At 33.7% G+C, this 25,201-nt stretch overlaps 1 long non-coding RNA gene across 1 annotated transcript; it reads right to left on the minus strand.

The window, feature by feature from the left end:
* Window positions 1-19,359: 19,359 nt before the first annotated feature.
* Window positions 19,360-21,117, minus strand: LOC141678111 (uncharacterized). Its single transcript, XR_012557611.1, has 2 exons — window positions 20,943-21,117; window positions 19,360-20,329 (listed from the first exon to the last, which is right to left on the minus strand). It is a non-coding gene; the product is annotated as an uncharacterized LOC141678111 (long non-coding RNA).
* Window positions 21,118-25,201: the final 4,084 nt, after the last annotated feature.

Raw genomic sequence — 25,201 nt, forward strand, 5'->3', positions numbered from 1 at the left:
TTCTGAAATGTAACAGGCATGGTAACATTTATGAAGCCAGACTTTCAACAAGTACTGATGGTTCTGCAATCTATCTGTTGAGTAGAGAATCAATTGAAGAAAGGTAGAATTGGTATAAGAAACTCTCTCATTTAAATTTCAACAATATAAATGAGCTTGTAAAGAAAGATCTCGTGAGAGGACTGCCAAAGTCAGCTTTTGCTCTTGATGGCCTTTGTGATTCATGTCAAAAGGCAAACCAAAGAAAATCTTCTTTCAAGAGAAAAACTGTATCATCAATTCTTGAGCCTTATCACCTACTGCATGTTGATCTATTTGGTCCAGTCAATGTCATGTCTATTGCAAAGAAGAAATATGCTATGGTTATAGTGGATGAGTTCACAAGGTACACTTGGGTGTACTTCTTGCACAAGAAGAATGAAACTGCATTTACTCTAACTGATCATGTCAGAAAGCTGGATAAATTGATCAAAGATTCTGTTAAAATAATAAGGAGTGATAATGGCACTGAGTTCAAGAATTCAATCATATAAGGGTTCTGCAAAGAACATGGAATCAAACTGGAATTTTCTGCAGCTGGAACTCCACAGCAAAATGGAGTTGTCGAAAGAATAGAATAGGACTCTCATTGAAGCTGCACGAACAATGCTTGATGAAGCAAAGCTGCCAACCTATTTTTGGGCTGAAGCTGTGCAGACTGCTTGTTTTACACAGAATGCTACACTCATAAACAGACATGGAAAAACACCATATGAAATGGTGAAGAAAAAGAAGCCAAATCTGAAATACTTTCATGTATTTGGTTGCAAGTGTTTTGTTCTTAAGACTCATCCTGAGCAGCTGTCAAAATTTGATCTAAAAGCTGATGAAGGAATTTTTGTTGGATATCCACTTTCCACAAAAGCCTTCAGAGTCTACAATTTAAGAACAAGGATTGTCATGGAATCTATCAATGTCTCTTTTGATGATAAGAAGATTACTGGACTTGAAGATTTCAATGATCATGATCAGCTGAGATTTGAGAATAAAGATTTAAATCCTGATTCTGTAAATTCTAGTGACTTAAATCATGTTCCTGTAAGTTCTGACAGTTTAAGTTCTGATGTCATTGAAACTGTGGTAACAACTCCAAAGGAAAATGCACATGTCCAGGGGGAGCAAGCTGAAGATCCTACCACATCTCAAGACACTCGAGAAGCATCGGAATCTGACACTGGCTCTTTAAGCTCTGATTTATCTAGTTCTGATGAGCCAAATTCTGATAATGTTGGAAGCTCTGATTCTTCAACTCCTGAAAAATCAAACTCAAATTCTGAAGTCTCGGAGAGCATAACTACAGGGGGAGCATCAGAAACTGCTGATGGAGACAGCATGGATCATGGGGGAGGATCCAGTTCTAGAGATCAACTTCCATCTGCAAGGAAGTGGATTAAAGCACACACACCTGATTTAATCATTGGAGATCCTGAAGCAGGTTTCACAACTAGAACTGCAACTTCAAATGAATGTCTCTATCATTCCTTTCTATCTCAGACTGAACCAAAGAAAGTGGAAAAAGCTCTTCAAGATCCTGATTGGGTGCAAGCAATGCATGAAGAGTTAAATAAATTTGAAAGAAATAAAGTCTGGACCCTAGTGCCAAGACCAGAGAACAGATCCGTTGTGGGCACAAAATGGGTGTTCAGAAATAAAACTGACAGTGATGGCATAATTACAAGGAATAAAGGAAGGCTGGTTGCTAAAGGCTACTCTCAGCAGGAGGGTATTGATTATGATGAAACATTTGCACCAGTTGCTAGATTAGAAGCCATAAGGATCTTTTTGTCTTATGCTTCTCACAAAAAGTTCAAAGTCTTTCAAATGGATGTAAAAAGTGTTTTTCTCAATGGAGGATTGGAAGAGGAGGTATATGTTGAACAACCTCCAGGCTTTATAGATACTAAATTTCCCAATCATGTCTACAGGCTTGACAAAGCACTTTATGGCCTTAAGCAAGCTCCAAGAGCATGGTATCAGACTTTAGCTCAATTCCTTCTGGAAAGTGGATTTCACAGAGGCACAATTGACAAGACTTTATTCTACCTCAACCATGGAAAGGACTTACTTTTGGTACATATATATGTTGATGATATCATATTTGGTTCTACAAATGCCAAACTTTGTGAGAGGTTTGCAAAGCTAATGCAGTCAAGATATCAAATGAGTATGATGGGAGAACTCAGCTATTTTCTGGCCTTCAAGTCAAGCAAAATGAAGAAGGCACTTTTATCTGTCAATCCAAGTACACCAGAAACTTACTGAAGAAGTTTGGAATGCAAGATAGTTCAACAACAGCCACTTCCATGGCCACTGCAACCAAGTTAGATAAGGATACTCGTAAATCAGTAGATATCACTAACTACAGAGTATGCAAAATAGACAGGAAAAGCACTAGTAGAAGCTTCCAATTTCTTGGAGGCAGATTGGTTTCTTGGTTTAGCAAGAAACAGAAGTCATTTTTCACATCAACTGCAGAACCAGAATATATTGCTGCAGGAAGCTGTTGTGCACAGATTCTTTGGATGAAGAATCAGTTACTGGATTATGGGTTATCTAAAATCCCTATTTACTGTGATAATCAAAGTGCTATTGCTATGACAGGTAATCCAGTTCAACACTCAATGACAAAGCATATCAGCATTAGGTACCATTTCATAAGGGAACATGTGGATGAAGGTACAGTGGAATTGTATTTTGTTTCAATAGATCAACAGCTAGCAGATATCTTCATAAAACCATTATGTGAAGCTACTTTTATAAGATTGGTAAATGAACTTGGAGTGGTTTCAGGTTCTTTCTCTACATCTGCTTAGTTTTTGTTCTCATGCATCAGACTTTATGATCAGTATTTACAGATTGAATTATCTCTATATAATTTGTGCTTAATTTGTAAATTCATTAAATGTTGATTGTTATCTAATGTGGATCTATATACTCTGATAAGTGTTTTGAATGTTCTGTGACTATTCAATCCAATGAGGATAACTGTGTTAGATGGTGACCTAGTAGTCTTTAACATACTAGAAATCCCATGTTTGGATTATTTGTTCATGTGGAAACTCATTAACATAAGCAAATTCTGATATTGAGCTTAGTTAAGTTTACTTTGTGTATCTTATTACTAAGTCACAAACTAGAATCTTGTTTCTTATCTGTCAAATTCTGATGTCAGTAAATCTTAAGGATGAACTACATGCTAATAAGCCTCACTTATCAAAAACAAAAAGAATAAAAGTCAGGTACTCCTTTGAGATCTAGAGTAAATATATGGAAGGGAAGACCTAAGTGCATTGCTGGTATTAAGTAGCATTAGAAAAGCAAATAAAATTTCGTGGTGACTTTTCACATTCTCTGATTACTGGAGAAATACTCTGACAACAGCATAAATTCTGATAAGCAGTCGTGACTCACTTACACTGAGAAGCCACTGTAAAAAGGAATTTCAAAAGATGCATAAAATGAGCACAAACAGTTGCGGTGGACTCATGCATAAATTTGTTCTAATAGTAGACTTCATGATTGATGACAGATTTTAAGCACTTTTCTGAGTTATGCCTTATTTCTAAGATGTACTGAAGTTTATCATACTTTAATTTTTATCTGATATTTTTCTAAATGCACACACTTTCACTCCATATGAATGATGAAAATTACTGTAGTGATTAAGTTGTTTTTGACAAACAGTTAAGTGTCATTTGCATAAATTCTGAGGACAAGTTCTGATGGAAGTTCTGATGATTAAACTCTGAAGAAAACAAGTCAGTCTTTGTACGGAGAATTACAGCAACAAACATTCACTTATTGAGTACAGAAGCCAAATTCTGATGACTAGTAAAATCTGATATAAGTTAAGTTCTGATATTAAATCCTGATGAAATCTTTGATGCTTACATGGCATTTTTCTTTACTTGACTTATTTGTGGTAAAATCTGAAACATTCATATTTAAATCAGAATATATTTGGGTAAAATAAAAAATAGTCATAATCCTTATGGGTTAATGGTCAACGTGTTGCTCCTGGAAAACTGCATGTGCACGGTAATTATTGCTTATTTTACGTGCCCATTAACTCATGTTCTAACCGTTTACTGACTGTTCAGACATTGCCAGGTGTAAAGTGTATCCCATGCTTCAAAAATATAACTGTTGAGTGGAGAGAGTACATATAAGGGAGTTAAAAAGATTTTTTAATCTTTTATTTAATTTTCTATTCTTAATCTCTCTTATTCTCTCTCTCTCTCTAATATTCTCTGAAGCGTTTTCTTACAGGACTTTTATCAAACACCTTGCAAACACTCTCTCTTTCTCACTTAATTTCTAACAGAGATGACACCAAAGGAATTGATTTTTAATGGAGCTGAGTTTGTCCGCAACAACTATGCGTCTATTCTTAGCAAGGTTGAAGCTCCATCGAAACTTCACTTTATTCAGGTGTTTCTTGCTAGTTCTGATATTGGGTACGCTCTGACTCAACCTGACGCAGTCTCTGGAATCCAAGTACTGGAGTTTTGGAGAAGTGGAATCTATGATGATGGAGTTGCTCAAGGGTCCCCAAGTATTATCTTTACAACAGGGGAGGATGAACATGTGGTGACATTGGCCACGGTTCGACAAGCACTACAGCTACCTAAGAACTGCGTTTATTCAACTGTTGAGGAGCCAGTTCTTCAAAATCTAATGGCCAGTATGGGGTTTGAAAAGACATTGGCGAAGCTGGGACAGTTGAAGAGATCCAACATTAGGAGGGAATGGAGTTTCTTATTCGACTGCATTATAAAGGCTTTTGCCAACAAATGTTCTAATTTTGATGCAATCCCCATACTCAGTCAACAAATCGGGTATGCTCTCATTAATCAAACTGATTTTGATTATGCAAGTGTTGTTTTAGGTTTTATTGGGGATAGGATGACTGGAGATAGGAATACTGTCTATTTTGCTAGATTCTGTCAGCTTATTTATAGTTTTTATTGTAATGATAAACCCCAATCTGCTAGTGAATTAATTCTATCTTTTAGACTAGCAAAAAGAGCTTTTAATGACTTATTATCTACTGATAATAAGAAGGCTGTGTTAAGACCCCTCCGAGTTCTTTTAACTGTCAAACAGGCCTTAATAACCTATGACCCAGTTACTTATACTGCATTATATCCTGATGTTCAACCATCTGAACCTCAACCATCAGAACCTACCACCACTACCCAAACACCTCAAACTTCTCAACCACAACCAAAATCTACCATCAGGACATCTTTCAAACCATCAACTCAATCATCTCAACCTGAATCATCAGCACATACCATCAGATCTTCATCTTCCAGGACAAAGAGGACAAAGTCTGTTCCTCAACCTCCACAAAAGAGAAGGAAGATAATTCTTAGAGATGAATCTGATAGTGATGAGGACACAATTGAAGCACAGGTTCCTGCATCAGAACCTGTGATAAATGAAGCTGAGAATGTTACTTCTCAGAAAGAAACAGCAGCTCAAAGTTTTGATACTTTGACAAGGAAATTTGTAAATTCTGATGCTGCAACAGCAACTCCTTCTTTGTCAAGGAGATTAAAGAAAATGAAGGTTAGGAGGTATTTGGCTAAATCTTCATCAGAAGATAATGAAGAAGCAGAGGAAATGGATCAGGAATCTCTGATCTCACAAGAGCCAATCATTATTGAAGCTCTGATTTCTCCAGCTCAAGCCACAAACACTGCTATTGATACAGTGGTAACACCTCCTGACTCTCCAATAAAATCTACAGACGATGCTAAAGAACAAACTGACAACTTTGAGACAGATATTCACAATTTGAATATACCTCAAGTTCTTTATCTTGAAGCTCCAACTACTGAAGGTCAGCCATCTACAGTCAAATCTCCAATCTTAGATGCTAAGTTACCATCTACATCAAAGAGATCAGCTCTGGAGATAAATTCTGATGATCAGAATTTAGATGATGTTATTCTTGAATCTCCAGTTGCATCACACACTCTTGTACTGTCAGAAAATGATGAAACTTCCTCAAGTTCTGGAGACAGTATTTTTGTTGAAACTCCAGTTCCTATTCTGGGAAAGGAAGCTTTGGTGAAGAAATTTGTTAGACAGGATGCTCCTGTACCTTGGGAAGAAACTCACAGGGGAGTTGAGTGGACCAAGAAGTGGAATGACTCAGATTTTATTCCATGCACCAAAATTCTGACAGAGCATGTAACAAAAGCTGATGAGTTATTATCAAATTCTGATTTCAAGACTCAAATAAAGGTTACAGCTATGAGTACAAGAAGTATTCATGGTCTACATTCTATTACTCATACTAAGTTTGATACACTCAAGGAACAAGCTATTCATGGTCTACATTCTATTACTCATACTAAGTTTGATACACTCAAGGAACAAGCTGCTAAGCTAGATCTACAGCTCAAGCTTGACAAGAATAGGTATGTCAGACCTACTCTTGAGAAAATTGAAGCCATTGAGAAGGTTCAAGAGGAGCAACATGCCCAAATTGTTGAGGTTCTGGTAAATCAAGCTTCTCAGAAAGCTCAATTGGATGAAATCCAATCTTCAGTTGAACTTATTCTCTCTCTCTTACTTCCTGATGATGCCAAAAAGGGGGAGAAGGGAGTTAAGTCCAAATGCTCACCTACTCAAGTACTGAAGAAGAAGGATGATAAAGGTGATGACCAGGGAAACTCTAAAAAGAGCAGAGGTCAAAGAAAAGTTCAAGGAAAATCTTTTATACAGAACAAGTCAAGTTCTGATGTTGTGAATGCTCAAAGTCTGAAGTCAAGTGCTGATAAACAAAGTTTGATGTCAAGTTCTGATATTCTAATTCATTCAAGATCAAAAGACTCTCAGAAGTTTATGCAAACTCTGAAGCTAAAAGGGAAGCAGACTGCTATTTATTACAAAGATCCTAAAATACAAACACTTGATGAGGAGATAACAAGAAGATTATTTCTGAAACACAATCCAGGAATGGATTTAGAAGCTCTCAAGGAGGAAGAAGCTAAATTTGCAACTGAGAAGACAAATCTTAAGTCTAAAGCTTTTGATGCAAAGAAACCTCCAAGGCCTAAGGAAAGAGGCATTGTGATCAAGGAGAAGTCAAATTCTGAAATTTCAAAGTTCAAGACTAGATTACAGACTGAGAGTGATCCCAAAGACAAAGGGAAAGGAAAAGTTGATGAACCAACCAAGTCACTGGAAATGAAAATTCCTCAAGTTCTGATGAAACCAGTGTACAAAATGGTTCAAGTAACTGATGATAATCTTGTTGAAGATGAAACTGTTCAAATTCTGAAAAGAAGAAAGATAATTGAAGAATCTAAAACAACCTCTGACATTGTTCAAGTTATTCAGAATGAAGGACAACAAGTTATAGAAGAAACAACAAATTCTGATCAAGCTATCAAGACATCAACTACTGACAATGTTCAAGTTGATTTGAATAAAATGACAATTGCTAATAAGAAGAAGCTGTTATGGAAGAAAGCTACTCCAGTTGAACCAAAATCCAATCTCATGATTAATCAACTCGTTACATTTGGGTTGAGAGCCAAGCAACCTAGAGATAGAGCTGGATTAGGTTCTGACGAAGAGAAGATTCAAACAGGAGTAGAAGTTACTCTAAGAGATCCTTTCATATTGACAGACAAACCATATGAACAAATCAAACAAAAGCACCTTGACAAAGTGTTGTCTGCTCAAGTTGTGATAGATGCTCGTGATAAGGAGAATCTAAAAGAGAAATTGATCTTATTTCTCAATGATGGAAGGACTTATAGACTAGCTGATATTGATGTACTAAAGAAGTCTGTCAGAGAACTTCAACATATTCACTATCTTCTGGAAGTAAAATCTGATGTTACAAGAAGATGGTCAGAATACATTTTGAAGGCTATAAGAGTCCTACTCAGAATCTCTGGTACAAAGACTTCTTATTACAGTCCAATGATTACTGAAGATGATGGAAGAGAAATTCCTATGCTGAAGAATTCTGCTAAGGTGGAAGTTATTCTGAAAGGAAGATGCTTATGTTATAATGAAAACTCTTCACATCCTAAATTTATCAGACTTGGTGATGGACTTGAAAGAATATCCATTCAAGCTCTCAGAACAGCCATTTATCAGATTGGTGATAGTAAAGAAGAAGAACTGATGCATGTCAAAACACAGTTAGTTGAAGTTCTGAGGAAAGCTGAAGATAAGCCGGTGAAAGATTTTGTTAAGAATCATTATGGATTCAGATTGATCCAGTGATGTTAGTAAAGCTGGATGTTCTGTGAGTTGTAATTGATAGTCTTATTAAACTCTTATTGCATTTGAACTTAAATGTTTTTGACATCATCAAATCTATTAACTTGTATATTCTTGCATAATTTACAAGTTGGGGGAGATTGTTGGATATATTTGAGATGTCATGTCTAATGTATTTCATGTTTAGTTTTCAGATCTTAATAAACAGGAAATATCAGTTCTTACTGGAATCAGTACTTACTGGAAGTCAGGACTTAATGTCATATCAGGACTTAAGGTCATATCAGAACTTAAGTACGGGAGGACTAACAGTTAAGAAAGGAAGCCGATTTACAGGAAAGAAGATCGAGACTAATACAAAAAGAAGATATGTATGGAAAGAGTTAAAGGACTGAAAGAATTATATAAGATATCTGATTGATATATTTTAGGAGACAAAATTATATTCCATATCAATTAGATGTTATTTTGTAACTGTGTACTATATAAACACAGATATAGGTTTACACTATATGTGTTATCATTATTGAGAAGATCATATATTGTAACCTAGCAGCTCTCGTGATATTTGTTCATCACTGAGAGAGAACAGTTCCATTGTAATAGAGTTCATTATATCGAATACATATGTTTTCTGTTACTTGAATTCTAAATCGACTTGATTGTATTAAACACTGTATTCAACCCCCTTCTACAGTGTTGTGTGACCTAACAAAAGTCACCCCCTCCTGAGTCCTAACGCCATGCACCACACCCCCACGTTTTATTTCATTCAAGTAAACAAACCCCTCCCCTTGTCTTTCCTTTTTCCTGTCTTTTACCCGTCGCTGTCTCTCCTCTTCCCTATACTTATATATACTTTTAATTTTCAAAAATTCATATCTTAGAAACCGTACATCTAAATTTCAATTGGTATATATATAAATGATCAGCGCTTCGAGAAGAAAATTTGCGGAGCATATTTTCTGTTTTACTTTATTTTTGGGGTATGGAAAAGGAGTTTGACGATGTTGATTACTCCACATGGCACCTCAACGTGTATATATCTATCGCTGTTAATTTCGGATTTTTCTGGAGATATTTTCCGGACATCAGATATTCTCTTTGGGGTGATCAGAATTTATTTTGGGTAACGATTTCGAAATTCCTCCTTCGTACTTGTGTATATTATAGCATGTTAGTGTTTATATATTTATTTCATAAATTTCAGAAGTTGTTGTAGAAGTCGCTTTTGGATGTGTTTTTTGTTTCTGGCGTGTTTATACGTGCAAATATAAATTATCATGTGTTTTAAATTTATTGATTTTTATTAGAGTATAGTTGGATTGTGTTGTTTGGGATTGATTTTGAGGGGTATGACCCCCGGAAAACTCCATTTTACAAAGACGTTATTTCAAAAGTTTTTCTAAAATATTTATTTCAATTTCAAATTATTATTTTTTATTATTTTTGAAAATCATAATTTGATTCAATTATTTATAATAAATAAATAGACTGAAAATATTTATAATTTCAAAAATTTTGAGGGGTATGACCCCGGGAAAAGTCCGTTTTGATTTATTCTTATTTTATTCGTAATAAATAGACTGTTTATCCGTTTAATACGAAGCGAACGCATCTAGACTCAAAAAAAATATTCTCCTTTCATTAAAATACTTTTGAGACACAAATTCTTTTGTTTCGAAAGGTCGCTTGTTTTGCAAGTCAGTTCTGAGTCGCTTATTTATCTAAAAGTCGTATTTTGACCCGATTTTAGTTTTAAATGTACCGAGTCTAACCTTTCGATGAACCGAGTCCTGTGTTATATGAATTATGTGATACGTGGATTATGTGCTTACGTGTTATATGAATTACGTGTGTAAGTGGGTCAATGGTCTTGTGTTTGTCTGTCTTCTTTATGTGCGGGCTATCGTATGGGTAGACAATAGGGTTTTGACGCGCAATTCGTCGAGTAATTATCGTTTAGACGATTAAAGTTGTATCTTTTAATTATAGATACGAGTCTTTCAAGACGATCAGGACCAGATGGAATGGATGAAGACTAGAGTCGAATAGTATGGAATAATGGGTTGCAGCACTGCATGAGCAGCAGATCAGAGATTTAGCGAAGTAAAAGATGGAAGTGCCTTGAGATGCCAGACTGAGATATATGCGTCTTTGCGAGTAGGCTAACTGCTAAAAACTCAAAGGCAAGTATCCCTATCATCACTTATTGTTCAAGTGATATTTATTTTGAATCTTATTATGCAAGTATCGCTTTCCCTATTCCCATTTAAGAATAGATAAATGTTTTACATATTGCTGAATTAAATGCATATTATGCAAATACTTATCTGTTATTCTATGTTCATAATAGTCAAGTGTTTTTACTTATCCAATTATCGGATTTATAAATGTTTTGGATTTTGAAAAAAATGATGTTGTTTTGGGTTTTCTGCCCAAGTGAATGGGCGAATAAAATTTGATAAGGGTGTCGAGTATTATGATATGACCCCTCTAAATAAAAGGTTTTAAGATTGGATGATCATAAATTGCGTAAGAGGCCGTGGCGGCGGTCCAACGGAGATTTAGGTATTATACAGGATATAATACCTTTAGGCTGATATATGCCTTGGGTGCCCCATTTATTTAGTTGGATATGCTTCGGCATACCGGTGTTGCTCCGCGGCTGATCACCGGCGGCAACACACCGTCGTTCGAGAATTCCAATCTAAAGTATTATATTACTTTTGATGATCTTTATAAGGAATTATTTATCAACTATTTGGTTTTGAATAAAGGTGGAATACAGTTTTAATTCGGTTGCTGATTGATGTTGATATTTAAGTTGTTGTTAATTATCAAAGGTGGTATTAATGCAGATGATTGATGTTCGCTTCCCTATTTTAGCGCGGGTAGGTTGTGAACATTAAAGTTCGTATTGATATCTAATTTGATATGACATCAAAATGAATATTAATATCAAGAGTTCGGTTTTGAATAAAGTTTATGATTCAAACCATAATCATTGCTTCTTGTTAGTATTGTTTACGATATTTCCATAAACACAGTTTTACGAGTTTTATTCTCGTCAAGATTTAAAGTATTGCTGAAGCATTTCGCTCGAAAATATCAAAAAGAGTTTTGAATACAGTGAGAAATAATTATCTGATTCTTTAACAAATTTTATGTTTCAGCAATTATGATTTTAAAAGGTTCTGCGCTATTACAGATGTTGGTTTTATATCAAAATGACCCTATATTTGCTATAATGATCTTGCTGAGCATTTCTTTCGCTCATACTTGCCTGTTTTTAAATTTAACCTCCAATGAGGATTAACTTGCGTTGTTTAGCCGCGTAATTCGAGGAAGCAAAGAAGAAACTCTTGGAAGGTGGTTTGCCCAGGGTTTGCGGGCTAGTGTAAGTTCTATTGTGTAAAGTTGTTTATATTATATTATATTATAATTGCGTTATTTTATAGTTGGGCCTAGTATACTTCTTTTCGAAGTAATACTAGTGGGTTAATTTTGAGTTAGAATTGTTAAAAAGAGTTTTAAAAGAAAGAGAAAAATATATTGGTGGAATTTGGAATTCTTGTTTCTAGAATTGTAACCTTAAAAGATCTTGGATTAGTTTGGGGTCATAGATTTTAAATATCTTCCGCTGGTATTTGCATTTTGATTTAAAAGGTTAATTTGGATTGAGGTTTTATAGTGACGACCAAATCCTCTAACCCCGGATTTGGGGGCGTTACACTCTTCATTGATGCTCTGCATTGCGGGCGTTGGCCTCATCTCTGACCACATCAATGAGATTTAGAGCGAGCCTCATGCCTTCTTCGTTGGTCTCTGGTTCGTAAGCTTGGATCCTAGGGGATCCATGTGTGATCTCGAGGGGCACCACGGCTTCGGCTCCGTAAGCCAGCATAAACGGGGTAGCATCGGTAGTCACTTTACAGGTGGTGCGATACGCCCATAGTCTAAGCAGCAAATCATCTGCCCAAGTGCTTCTTGAGAATTCGACCATTTTCGAAAGTCCATCAAGGACGATTATGTTGGCAACTTCCGCTTGCCCATTTTCTTGTGGGTGAGCAACCGAGGTTAAGTGAAGCTCTATGTTGTTATCATCGCAGTACTCTCTGAACTCTGCATTACAAATTGTCACCCATTATCCGTGACAAGGATGCGTGGGATTCCAAATCGGTATATCACATTCTCCTAGAAGAATTGGGCAATTTTCTTGGTGGTAATCTTAGATAGTGCTTTAGCCTCAATCCACTTTGTAAAGTAGTTTATGGCTACCACAATGAACTTCCTCTGTCCCGATGCTACAGGAAATGGTCCAAGTATGTCCATTTCCCACATTACAAAAGGGAGGGGTGTGTTGATAGATGTAAGCCTCTCTGGGAGCGGTCGTACTAATGGAGCGTGCCTCTGGCACTTGTCACATTTCTTCACATAAACCTTTACATCGGCTAGCATAGTTGGCCAGTAGAATCCCAACCGAGTTATCTTGTGAGCGAGGGCCCTTCCCCCAAGTGTTGTCCACAAATCCCTTCATGGGCTTCTTTAAATGCATCTGCTTCAAGAGGTCTCAATCCCTTCAGGTACGGAATAATAAAGGACCTTTTGTAGAGAAGGCCTTCAATCAATAAATATCTCAATGCTCTAACCGATAGCTTGCGTGCCTCCTGGGCATCATCGGGGAGCCACCCAGTCTCTAAGTGGGTCTTGATCGGGTCTATCCAATAACCTGTCATACCAACCGGTGCTATCAGATTTATGACATGAATAATAGGGGTCTTCAAGACCTGGAAGTAGATACTTCTCGGATAGTTCTCGATTTCAGACGAGGCGAACTGAGACAAGGCATCCTCCGTAGTGTTCTCCTCTCTCGGAACATGCTCTGCGTACCATTCATCAAATTGAGTCAGTATTCCCTTTAAAACATTCAGGTACTTGGCCATAGTATTATTTTTGGCCTCAAACTCTCCATTAACTTGAGCAACTACAAGTCTTGAGTCTCCACAGACCTTTAGGTTTTTGGCCCTCACGGCTCTAGCCAAGCCTAAGCCTGCTATCAATGCTTCATATTCTGCTTCATTGTTCGTAGTTGGGAAATCCAACTTCAAAGCATACTCAATCATAAACCCATCAGGGCTTTGCAAGACTAGGCCTGCACCACTAGATTTTTTTTGGACGCTCTTAAGACTGGAGAACCAAATACTCTTTCAGGGTTGTTTCTTTATCCTTCTCCTTCTCTCCTCCTTCCGGGGTTATGTTTGGACGAAAACACACGCTAAAATTACACACAAGTATACTCGTTCGCATGTAATATAGAATTCTTTCTAGTTCGTTCCCACGGAGACTGGTTTAGGTTAAGTTTAATTTATGCACTTATGCAACAATGATATGGCTATCGTTCAATGTTAAGACAAATAACAAATTGGGTTTTGATTAAACTAAGAGATTATACTAAATAGCATTAAGTAGGAGAATTTAGGTTGAATTACTTATATGAGACGAATATGAGATTCTAACTTCATTACTACTTCATTCAAAGTCGTTGTTCTTAACCTTAACATGCAATGGTGATGACAACTAATCAGATAACACGAAACTAGTAAACACCAACTTTCGTTGTACGAATACCCTACTACCAGACATCCACAAAAGAGATAGAAGCTTAATAGACACCAATTATATTGAGACCCTATATGTCTATAGAATTTGACAACATAAAGGTTTAATGCGCAAGTTATCTATCGTGAATACATAGGGCAAGTAAGATGGGTAAAATTACCTACGAATCATACATAATAAATACATGAACCTATGCTAGCATGGCAAGTTCTAAACCTCTATGTTCACTGTCGCTTCAATAGAGATTACACACTATCTTATAAGTTTGCGACGCTCATAAGACGAATAAGCACAACCAATACTAGGATATTATACAATCACCACACACTAAGATATTGAAACAAGTTAACTATTGAAATCTATAAGTAAATCCATTAGAACCCCATGATAACGATTAGTTCATAACCTAGAGTGCGTTAGTATTTAATGCTAGGGTTTGTGAGCTTCGAGCTTTAATGGCTACTCTTGCGTTCAGGACTATCGGTCCTTGTAACACGTATCTCTGTGTGATAGAGAATCAAGCCAAAAACGTAGTTCTAAGTTGAGGGGTAGAGCCCTTTATATAGAGGTGAGTCTAGGGTTAGACTTGTGTAAGATACTTGGTGGACAAGTCTCCAACTTAGATGGTGGTTAGGAGTCCTATAAGGGAAGGAACTCCAGAACCTTCTGTGTAGGATTTTGAGTCCGTTTAGGATACATGTCTCTGCTCTTCCAGCCGAACTGGGCCTATTCCGGGAACAGCTTGTGTTCGTGGACCTTGACGACCTCTGTTGGTGGACCTTGTCTACATGGGTCATCTTGAGTATGCTACAAGCTCGGACCAGACAGGTCTGTACTGGACTTCAGGAAGAAGCCCATGTGTAATTAATACGATATTTAATATCTTTAGGATGTATTTTCTATCCATATCAAAGGCTAATTATTTTAATTTCAAAAATAACTTCTTATTAATAATTAACTTTTTTTACATTATTAAATTGTTGGGAAAGACATGACTTAACATAACAAGACTAAGTCATATTGACAATCCTAAGAATTAGTTGACCTGTAATAATTTGTGTAATCTTGATATATATTTTCAATGTAGACAAGATTTGTTGTGAAAAAATAATTTTAGCTTACTTCTATAAATAAGTTAATAACAAAGAAATAAAAGTAAATGATCGATTTGTTTAGATTGCTTAAAGAATTTCATCACTTACAAACTAAACAAAATCTGGATAAGAAAGTATAAAGGAATTAACCACCAACTTTCAAAGTTTTGCAAGTATAAACTCACGATTTTAAACTCATCAAATTACGTGCTCGAAGTTTACGATATATGGGTATATATATGCTAGGCAAATAACCTAAGCCTATTAGGAATCCCAGTCAGATTCAAAATCAGCTACCTAGCTAATATTTGAATCCAACTTGAAAACCCATAAAAAACCTAATCCATATATAAAATTACATAAAAACCTACTCTGAATAAAAAATTACATAAAAACCAAATTCAACTAGAAAAAAAAATCCTAGGTGCTTGAAACAAGAAAAACTCTTTCAAGTGAAAGGTAAAACCTTTAAGCCAAAATCAACTTAATATATAATAATCAATGTTGGGTATGAAGTGCAATACAGAGGGGGTGGTGAATGTGTTTTCTTGATTTTTTTGATTAACATATTAGGTTTTTGGTTTTTGGAACTTAACAACTAGATTTGAATCTATAGTGACAAATAACTGAATGTAAAAATACAAGTAATTTATCAAAACTCATTTGATTTATATTAATTCAAATTTGTTTGTGCTATAAATCTGTGTTCATGAAAATAAGAACTCAGTTAATTCTCTTTAGAGAATACAAGATTTCTAGATATGTTTTTGTTACACCTAAACAAAGGACTGTGACATGTTTTATAGAATAACATGCACAACTTACAAAGATTACACTAAAATGGACTAACACATATTGTAAAGTCTATTTGTTTATTTCCACTTTTAGTGCAACAAATTTTCATACAATCTAACAGGTTTGTGACCCTCATTTGTCCAGATCATCTTGACCCTTGAAGCTGCATTTGTAGATTTTCCAATTCAATGATATAATTATTTATTGACTGATAATCTTGGATCTTCAAGTTACCAGTATTCTGAATTTTGAAGCTGTTGTCGAGATCTATTTTATGTATAGAGAAGTCACATATCGATATGTAGAATAACTTATCGATATCTCTACTTCTTTAGAAGTATTATGACTTGTCAAGATCTCCAGTTCTCTACAAGTAGAATGACTTGTCGATATCTCCAGTTCTTTACATAGGCTTTTGACTTGTCGATATCTACAGTTCTCTACAAGTAGATTTTGACTTATCGATATCTCTAGTTCTCTACAAGTAGATTTTGACTTGTCGATGTCTCCAATTCTCTACAAAGGCTTTTGACTTGTCGATATCTGCAATTCTCTACAAGTAGATTTGACATATCGATATCTCCACAGTTCTCTACAAGTAGATTTTAAATTATCGATGTCTCTAGTTCTTTACATCGACTTTTTGACTTATCGATATTTTGACTTCTCTACAAGCAGACTGATTTGTCGATATCTTTTTGGACTTCTCTATAAGTCATTTTTGACTTCTCGACATACATCTCTATACTTTTTGATCTATGACTTGTCGATATGTGACTTAGAACATTTTTGCGAAAATAACATTATTCAAATTCAAGCTTCTACACTTCTCTCTGAGGTATGATCATGATTGATCTTCTTCCACAATTTATTCCTTAGCTTGATGATTGTGAATATAAATTCCTCTAGTCTAATCTCCTTAATATTTTTACAGACCGAAGAAATAAAAATACAAAATATAATGAGATTATCATACAATTGATTCTTAGGGTTGTCAAAGTGACTTAGTCTTGTTATGTACAGACATGTCTTGCTCAATACCCCCCCCCCAATTTGTGAGAAGATAACTTGTCATAAATTCATGCCTGATAACAAGACTAACCCCAAGCTAAAATTAAAATAAAAGACTGACAGATTGACAAAGTAAATGCTTTATACATTCTTGCAGTTACATTCAGAATTAAATTGTAGAATCATTTAAATTTTTCATATCCTGGTTGTTCTCTAATCAAATTCTTGAATTTGACAAGGCACTCAAGTTCTTCAACAATTTCAGTCCCTCCTACAGCTTCCACCATTTTGAGCCATTCATTTAGTGAGTAAATGTCAAGATATTTTATCATGTACCTTTATAATTTATGAGTCTTGACATTCAGAAACACACCATCAGGAGAAACTCTACTCGGCCCTTTAGCTTTTAGCTCATTTGACCTTTGCTCAAACATTTAAATTTCCTTATCATACTTCATCTTATTTGCTTCCATCCCAGCCTTCTCCCTTGCATGCCTTTCATCTCTTTCTCTTAATCTTCCAGCTAATTCAGTCTTCATCATCCTAGTAAAAATATCCATTCATCAAACTAATTACTCTTTCAAACTCTACTGTTGAGTAATTTTCAATTACTTCTTTATTGAGTAAGTTGAATGTGCCATCTCTAAAGTAGATTTTCATCTCTCCCTAAGTTTCTACACAGATTTTGACTATGTCTTTAGCTAATTGATTGTGTAGTCATCATCTGATATCTCTTTTGAAATTGGTAGAAAATCCTTTTGATTGAAGCAGTTCCATGGAGCACCAATTCAACTTTTATTTGTTTTGGTTTTCTTCCAGTAGACTTGAAGTGAGTTTTAGTTGGAGGTTTGAATGATGGAGGTTTTGACAATTTCTTCAGAAAAAATTGGTTGGCTTGAATAAGTATTTTGAGTAGGGAGTTGCATGTAGGTTTGTTGAGGTATTTAGTCTTAGAGGTTGAGGTTTGTAGAATTTTGGGTTTTTGGCTTATTGGTGTTTTTTTAGTGTATTTACCGTCTCTGTTCTTGTCTCCATCTTTCCTTTTCTTCGGCTCATCCTTGCCACCTTTTGCTTCCTTATGACGCTCACTGCTTTTACTTGATTGACTTGGATTTGAGTCAAAAGATTTGTGTTCATCTTTCTTTTGCTCATCATCATCCAAGTCATTATCTTTCTCATTGATTTTGGTTTGTGATAGCATGACATTTGCATTCTTCAAGTATCTTGCAAAGATCTTGATATCTCAACATCCTCATTTGTCTTGATCTTTTTGGTATTTAACTCTGTCTCAATAGTCATCATCAGCTTCTTATTAGTCATGACACAATATTTTGGTAATTGAAAGTGTGTGCATCTCCTAGTGTTAGGGCATATGTAGGACACTTCCTTGCTAGGTTGCAGATAGGCTTCAGGGAAAGCTTCTTTTTAACATGATTTTAGTTCATGTAGCAAAAGAGTGTCCTCCGCACTTATCACTTTGATTTATTGATGAATATATCCAGTTCTGAGGCTCTTCTTGATCTTAGAAAGGAGAGAGACCTGCATGCACCTATCAACTCTAGAGTCATTTACATTAACCACAATTCTCTTCTCCTTAAATATTTGTATAGTAAAAAGTACCACTCTTAGAAAATTAATATTGTTGTTTACAACCTTCTTGTAGGAGAAATGATTGAAGTTGAGTGAGACTCTTAAGCCTTCAAGGAAATCACCAAACTCCTTGTCAAGACAAAGGCCTTCAGCTGCCATTATGAATCTTTCAATTCGAACATCATCCTCACTTTGACTTGATTTGTTTTCAAGATAATTTATCCATATCCAACTAACAGGTCATTTTCGTGGACCTTATCGACCTCTGCTCGTGGGTCTTGACAACTTTTAATCGTGCGTTTTGACAACTTTGGCCATCTTTAGTCTATAACAAACTTTGGCAAACCTGGTTTGTATTGGGTTTTGGACAATAATTTCAAGTATAATGTGACATTTAATTTGTTATTGGGATGTATTTTCTATTCATATTAATATTTTTATATACCGAAATAGAGATATGAGCTATGAACTACAAGTAAAAATATACAGATCAAGACTTTCTTATTAGCCAACAAACTCTGAACTTGCACAATTCTGTTAAGAAGAATTAAAAAAACTATGTTAATATTAATAAATTATAAATTTTTCTGTCATTTGAATTTTGTATCTTGCTATATATTTTATTTGTTTATATATAATATTTTATTTTCAGAAATTTTGGCGAATCTTTTCTAGCGAAATGTCAAGGTTTCTGGCATTAGTATAGAGTACTGATTAATAATTATTGTGATTTGTGAGATTACTTAGAATTGATATCGAGGAATATCAACAGTAAAATCAGGTATTGTAACTTTGTGTTGGAGGTCTCATTATGCAAAAGGTTTTCGCTTTTCAAGGTGCTTTTTTTAGAGACTGACTTCTGATTTCATGTAATTGTAAATGAATCAGTGACAAATGACAATGTATGTAAATATGTAATATAATGGAAGTGCCCAATGTACCATGCCCAGCAGAGTAGCAAAAAGTACAGTATACATAGATTTAACTGGAAATATATGCAGTTGCATTAGCATTGAATTAGTTAAATATACAAAACAAATCATAATTTCTACCAGAATCCTTTCCCCAGCTCCACAACTACCTGCACACATTAACAGATTTACTTTCTTTTGCTCCTCTTCTTTTTTAAAGAGCAATCCCTGTATATATACCCTCGTAGTAGAAAAGTTACCCTATTGCATACAATCTGATTCAGTCCATGTTCAAAATTACAATATTTAAGCAAAACCCTAAACGCCAACAAAAGATCACAAAAAATTGTATTTGACTCAAACAGAACCCCTTTAATGAAATCAAATCTTCAGAAAATTAGCATGATGCATGAACTTCTGTTTAGAGGACTGGAAAAATGTAATTAACCATTGAAAAAAAACATTGATAAGATCTTTCAAATTTCGTACTAATGTCAATACTGATAAAAGATCTGAAGAGTAGTATCAAATCTAAAAACATGTAGTCCAAAACAAAAGAGTAAAGAGAAAACTAACACATGATACAAATTATATTATTGGTGGCAAACAATTGACCATTTCCTGAATATTATGTCTGTGGCTACTAAGACAGTATCGATCTGAGACGCACACTTTACAACATGGAAAAATTTACTAACCAACACAGATATTTGATACACGTCTTTACATACAATGGAATAGTATAATGACAAATATATATACATAGATATATATATACATAGAGAGAGAGAGAGAGAGAGACTTTTTAACTGAGGAACTCCAAGTGACCATTTAAATAGAAGCAGATATGTACCTTCAACTGGGGAACTCCAAGTGACCATTCGAACATAAGTAGAACACAGTTAAACTAATAGTTCATCTGTCGCACACCACATGAGATCCACTGAAGACATACATACACCATCCATAAAGGAGTGGAATAACAGAAGCCAAATAGCCAGATCTAGTTCATAACTGCAAAACAAAAAGTGAACTCCAGATAACAGACAGAACAAATATTTTTTAATAAACCTAGTATTACCACTTGGATCTTGACAGAAACCTTGTACAACTTCATGGTCAATTAACATTAACTACCAATACACTTCTTAATTATAAAAATAATATATAGATGTATCAAGATATACATGTACATATATACACAACCGAACACACGCATAATGATATTATACATCAAAATTTTATAAACAGAAACTAATTGCTTTCATGTATATATGTATTCTGAAAGATATCAATCTACATACCAAGAAAAACAAAAATTAAAAGAAAGTTTATAAAGCCATTAATTGCCGCTGCAGCATCATCAAGATTCTCACATCAAACAAAAGGGTATCAAAGGAGGAGTTGAAGAGCCGCATCAAAAGAAGCTCCTCAACCTGCACCAAGTGTAAAACCCTAAAAAGTTGTGTGAATCTTGATGATGCTCCACCCACAAATACTGGCTAGTTTTGGATCATATCCTTTAGATCTCATTGTCAATCATCTCTCTTTGATAGCTAAAATGATTTTAAAAATTATCTTAATGAAAAAGAAACCCTAACCCTAAGGATGAACAGAAAGAACTAACCAGAAAACAAAGCCATTTACATTGGCAGTAAAAAGAAAAAGTAAAGGAAGATATCAAAGAGATGTTGTGTTGAGTGATGAGGAGAGGGGTATATATTTATAGCGAGAAAAGAGGGATGAGTATTGAATACAAGATACAAGGATTGGTTGGTTGCTAAAGATTTGTCAGGTGTGTATGAGAGAGAGAGATCTGGTCTATCTCTAACAGTTATCCATCACAATCTAGTACCAAAAATATTTATAAAAATAAATGCTGGAAATAAATTTTACGATCTCATACTTTATTGACTCAGCTCTGCTCACTTTCCACAGTGGCCTAGAGAATAAGTAATAAATTCTTATCCCATAATGGAAAAATAAAACTAACCACTAATGGGAGCATTTAGGTTTCATTAGAGCATTGGATGTATTAGGTAAACTTGTTAGCTAAAACATCTAAAATTTTGTTGAACTAGAAAGGATTTGTTGGTATTAACTATATTTATTAACTATATTTATTAACTATATTTAAAATATTATTTTATTTTAATTTTGAATATACAATTAAAATTAATTTAAGCTAATTATATTTAATACAATTGTGAAAATAAAACATATATTTAAATCAAAAATATTTAAGGAAAATATTTTTATTTTTTTATATTTATGAAAATATTTTAAATTAAATATCATAAAATAAAAAATTATTACAATTATATATATAATAACATACTTAAAAATGGAGAACATAAAATTAATAAACATTACTTACATATATATATATAATTTTTAAATGAAGCATAGTTTATTATAATATAATATTAGAATTTTTATTTTGGTTAATAATTAAATAATATTTAAAATTTATTTAAAGTAATATGCTATTTATTATAAAAAAAATATTTATAACAGATAACATAGGATAGCATTAGGTTAGACCATATTTTAAGGAGAAGAGTTGACGTGTATTAATTTAGATGATGTGGTACATTCAATAAATATAGCTTGCCATTTTTCCATAATTTAAAAATATTCTGTTAGAGTAATCAAAATTTTAGATATTAGATATATTATACTGCCACAGACATTATATCTAATAGGTGATGAGCGTTGGAAACCTTTTATGTGCATTTTGGTGTCATTTATGAAAGAAAAATATAAATATATTTTGTTGTCTTTCATGTGTTGTTCGGTTCACTCCGTTTCAAATTCGATGAGCCGCTGGCCTTGTTTTGTTTTCAAGATAATTTATCCAACTTTAGGGTTTATCAATTAAACAAAAGTTTTTTTTGTATAAAAGTTAGTATTATTTTAGAAAAAGAAAATTTATGATACACACTATGAATGTATTTGTAAAATGGGTCATTACATTTCAGGTTGAATAAAAACGAAATTTTCACAATACCATTTTGTGATTATGAAAACGAAAAAGTTACACCACTTCTGCCAATTCTGTACATGGCTAGCAATTAGTACCGGCGTGTGCCAAGGGTAAATAATAAGTACTAAATTTCATAAGTTTGGTACATTTTGATTGGTGGAGTTGTTATAAATGTAGGGAGTACATCAATATTTATAATTAGAGTATCAATCAAAATGCACCAAACTCATGAGAGTTGGTGTTTATTGTGTGCTATTGGGCACACATTAAAAAACCCGTTATTCTAATGACTTTAAACAAGTGACTGAATGAGACGTAAATAAAGAATTTAATATATCAAATGAAAAATGCAGGGGAATGATCCAAGCACCGACCTTTTGTGCTAAAATCTTAATTAAATTAGTATTTATTGATGAGGGTAAAATTGTAAATGACTACATATGGTTATAAAATTATCTAGTTCCATAGATTAAAAATGTATTTTCGTATTCGTGAGAAAAATCATTTAAATATTCAAGAAGTATCGTTCAGATTTATGGAATGACACCAATGACCCATATATAATTTTTCAAGCAGCTAATTACCAATGAACAATTAGAAAAAATAAAAAAAAAAATCCAGTCCCGAGAGTATCTTTTATAGCCAAACAAATTTATCAACAATAGTTAAATTCCAAGTAACTGAAATCTAATAGAAAGTTAATTACTACCGGCCTATGTGCGATACACGGACTGATTATAATATTTGTAATTTTATTATTTTGTTATTTCGTAAAATTAAATTATAAAAATAATGGTTATATATTATTGAAATTAATAAAATTAAACTATTTACGTATTATTTTTTATGTATTATATATTATTGAAAAATTCAAAATTTCAATAGTTAAAATTTTAAAAAGTCTTTTCTTTTTCAGCAATCTATATGGCGGATGTAGGGCCTATACGAAAGTGGGAGTTTTAAATATAAGCATATATGGATGATTTGCCATTGTTTTTTAATTTTTCCTTGATTTAATAAATATTTTATTATATTATAATTTGAATTAATAAAATTAATTTTGGAAGTTTGATTTCCTACCAAGAAAGAAGTTGAGTGCTCTATGATATCAAAATGGATTATAATTCATAGAGTTTCTAGTTATATAAGATACATGATTTATTTATTTTGATTAAATAATATTTGTTTAAACTTTTTTTGAAATGTGTTAACATATTTTTTAGGAAGAATCGACCAAATGAAATCATGTTTCGCTTATAATAGTATAGTACAGATTTTAAACCAAACAATCACTTAAAATGCAAATGGGTAAAACTGAGTCGTGCACTCGTGCATCATGCATCATGAGTAATATTCTTGTGTGTGTAAGCATTTCTCAAAACCTAAAACCGACATGATGTATGAAAAGAAATAAAATTAGGGAGAAACATGACATTAAAATTATTATTAACAAATCAGAGCAATAATGAAACAATGGGAAATTTGGGAATGGCTAAATGGCATATTGGCATGGAGCACTATTTTTAAACTCCACGTCGTACGATGGGTATAGTTAATTAGGTCGGATTCAAAAAATGCCTCAAATCCGATTAATTCGATCCATTAACACTTTTATTATAATTTAAATTTAATATTTTTATGAACAGGTGACTGATCATTTTATAGACATGTCGATAGATTTAGAAAATATATTAATACAACGTACAACCACAAATATACATATATTCTGACTGTAATCGAAGGAAGCTTATACCCAAACACAATTAAACAAGCAGTACGCGCACATATATTCCTGGGATTATATTATACCATCCTTCTTTATGTCACTTTTGTGTACAACGTAGTACCAATAGTAATGATACCACCACGCGTCGATTACGGAAAGATATGACAATTCATACGCACTTCCCAATATCTCCTTGTTATTCCTCTACTACAGTCTACAGTAAATGTTTAGGAGTATTAGATCCTCTTTATTCAAAAATGTTTAAATTACATTCTACATGTGACAAAAGATAATGTGAAATCTCAACTTCTGTAAAATTATCATTCCGTGAATGAATGTACTCGTTTCCTCGATTCCGTGAATAATGAAGACAATTAGTACATTATGTACATTATCAGGGACTAGGAATTTTATTACTAGTTGCAGTTGTACCCACAAATTACATTATATTTGCCAATCAACAAGTTGTAACAATGTTAATAGATACAATAAACATATTATAAATGGGAAAATATTGAGAGAATATTGAATGATTGAATAATATATAACACTTTTATTAGTTACTAACAAAAAAATTCGGGTTCGACTCCATGTCAGTTCACACTATTCTCATTATTTATCATGATACGAAGGACAAAATAATATCCCAAAAATTTGCGACCGTGATCCACTTTTCAATCCATAAATGAATTTTCAAAATGAGAGTGTGTTAAAATAATATAAGATATTAGAAAGAACATCCATATAACACATTAAATTTTTAGAGCGAGTGTCCTCCTTAGGTTTGTGTAAAGCAAAATACGTGATATATATAATCCGAAATTTTGAAGAAACTATGATAATCTCTGACAAAAGATTTTGATTACCCTAAAAACATAAGACATCAATTAAAAGTGAAATTGATGATAAAGAATGAATAATTGATATGATGCTTCAAATAATGTAGCTGGAGACTAAAAGTAAAAATAAATAATAGAAATCTCAAATATTTTTCACAAAATCTTCCCAAATGCTAATATGTTAAGAAATTATTAAATTTCCTAATAATATCACCGATGATACGTACATATATATGCGTCTAAAAATTAAAATACACGCCACACTCATAAACTAGAATCAGATAAAAGTGAAATGTGCCTGAAACACCGAGATCTTTTTCTTTAAGTAGTGAGTT

Source organism: Apium graveolens, chromosome 8 (assembly GCF_009905375.1).
Source record: "Apium graveolens cultivar Ventura chromosome 8, ASM990537v1, whole genome shotgun sequence".
Lineage (NCBI taxonomy): Eukaryota > Viridiplantae > Streptophyta > Magnoliopsida > Apiales > Apiaceae > Apium > Apium graveolens.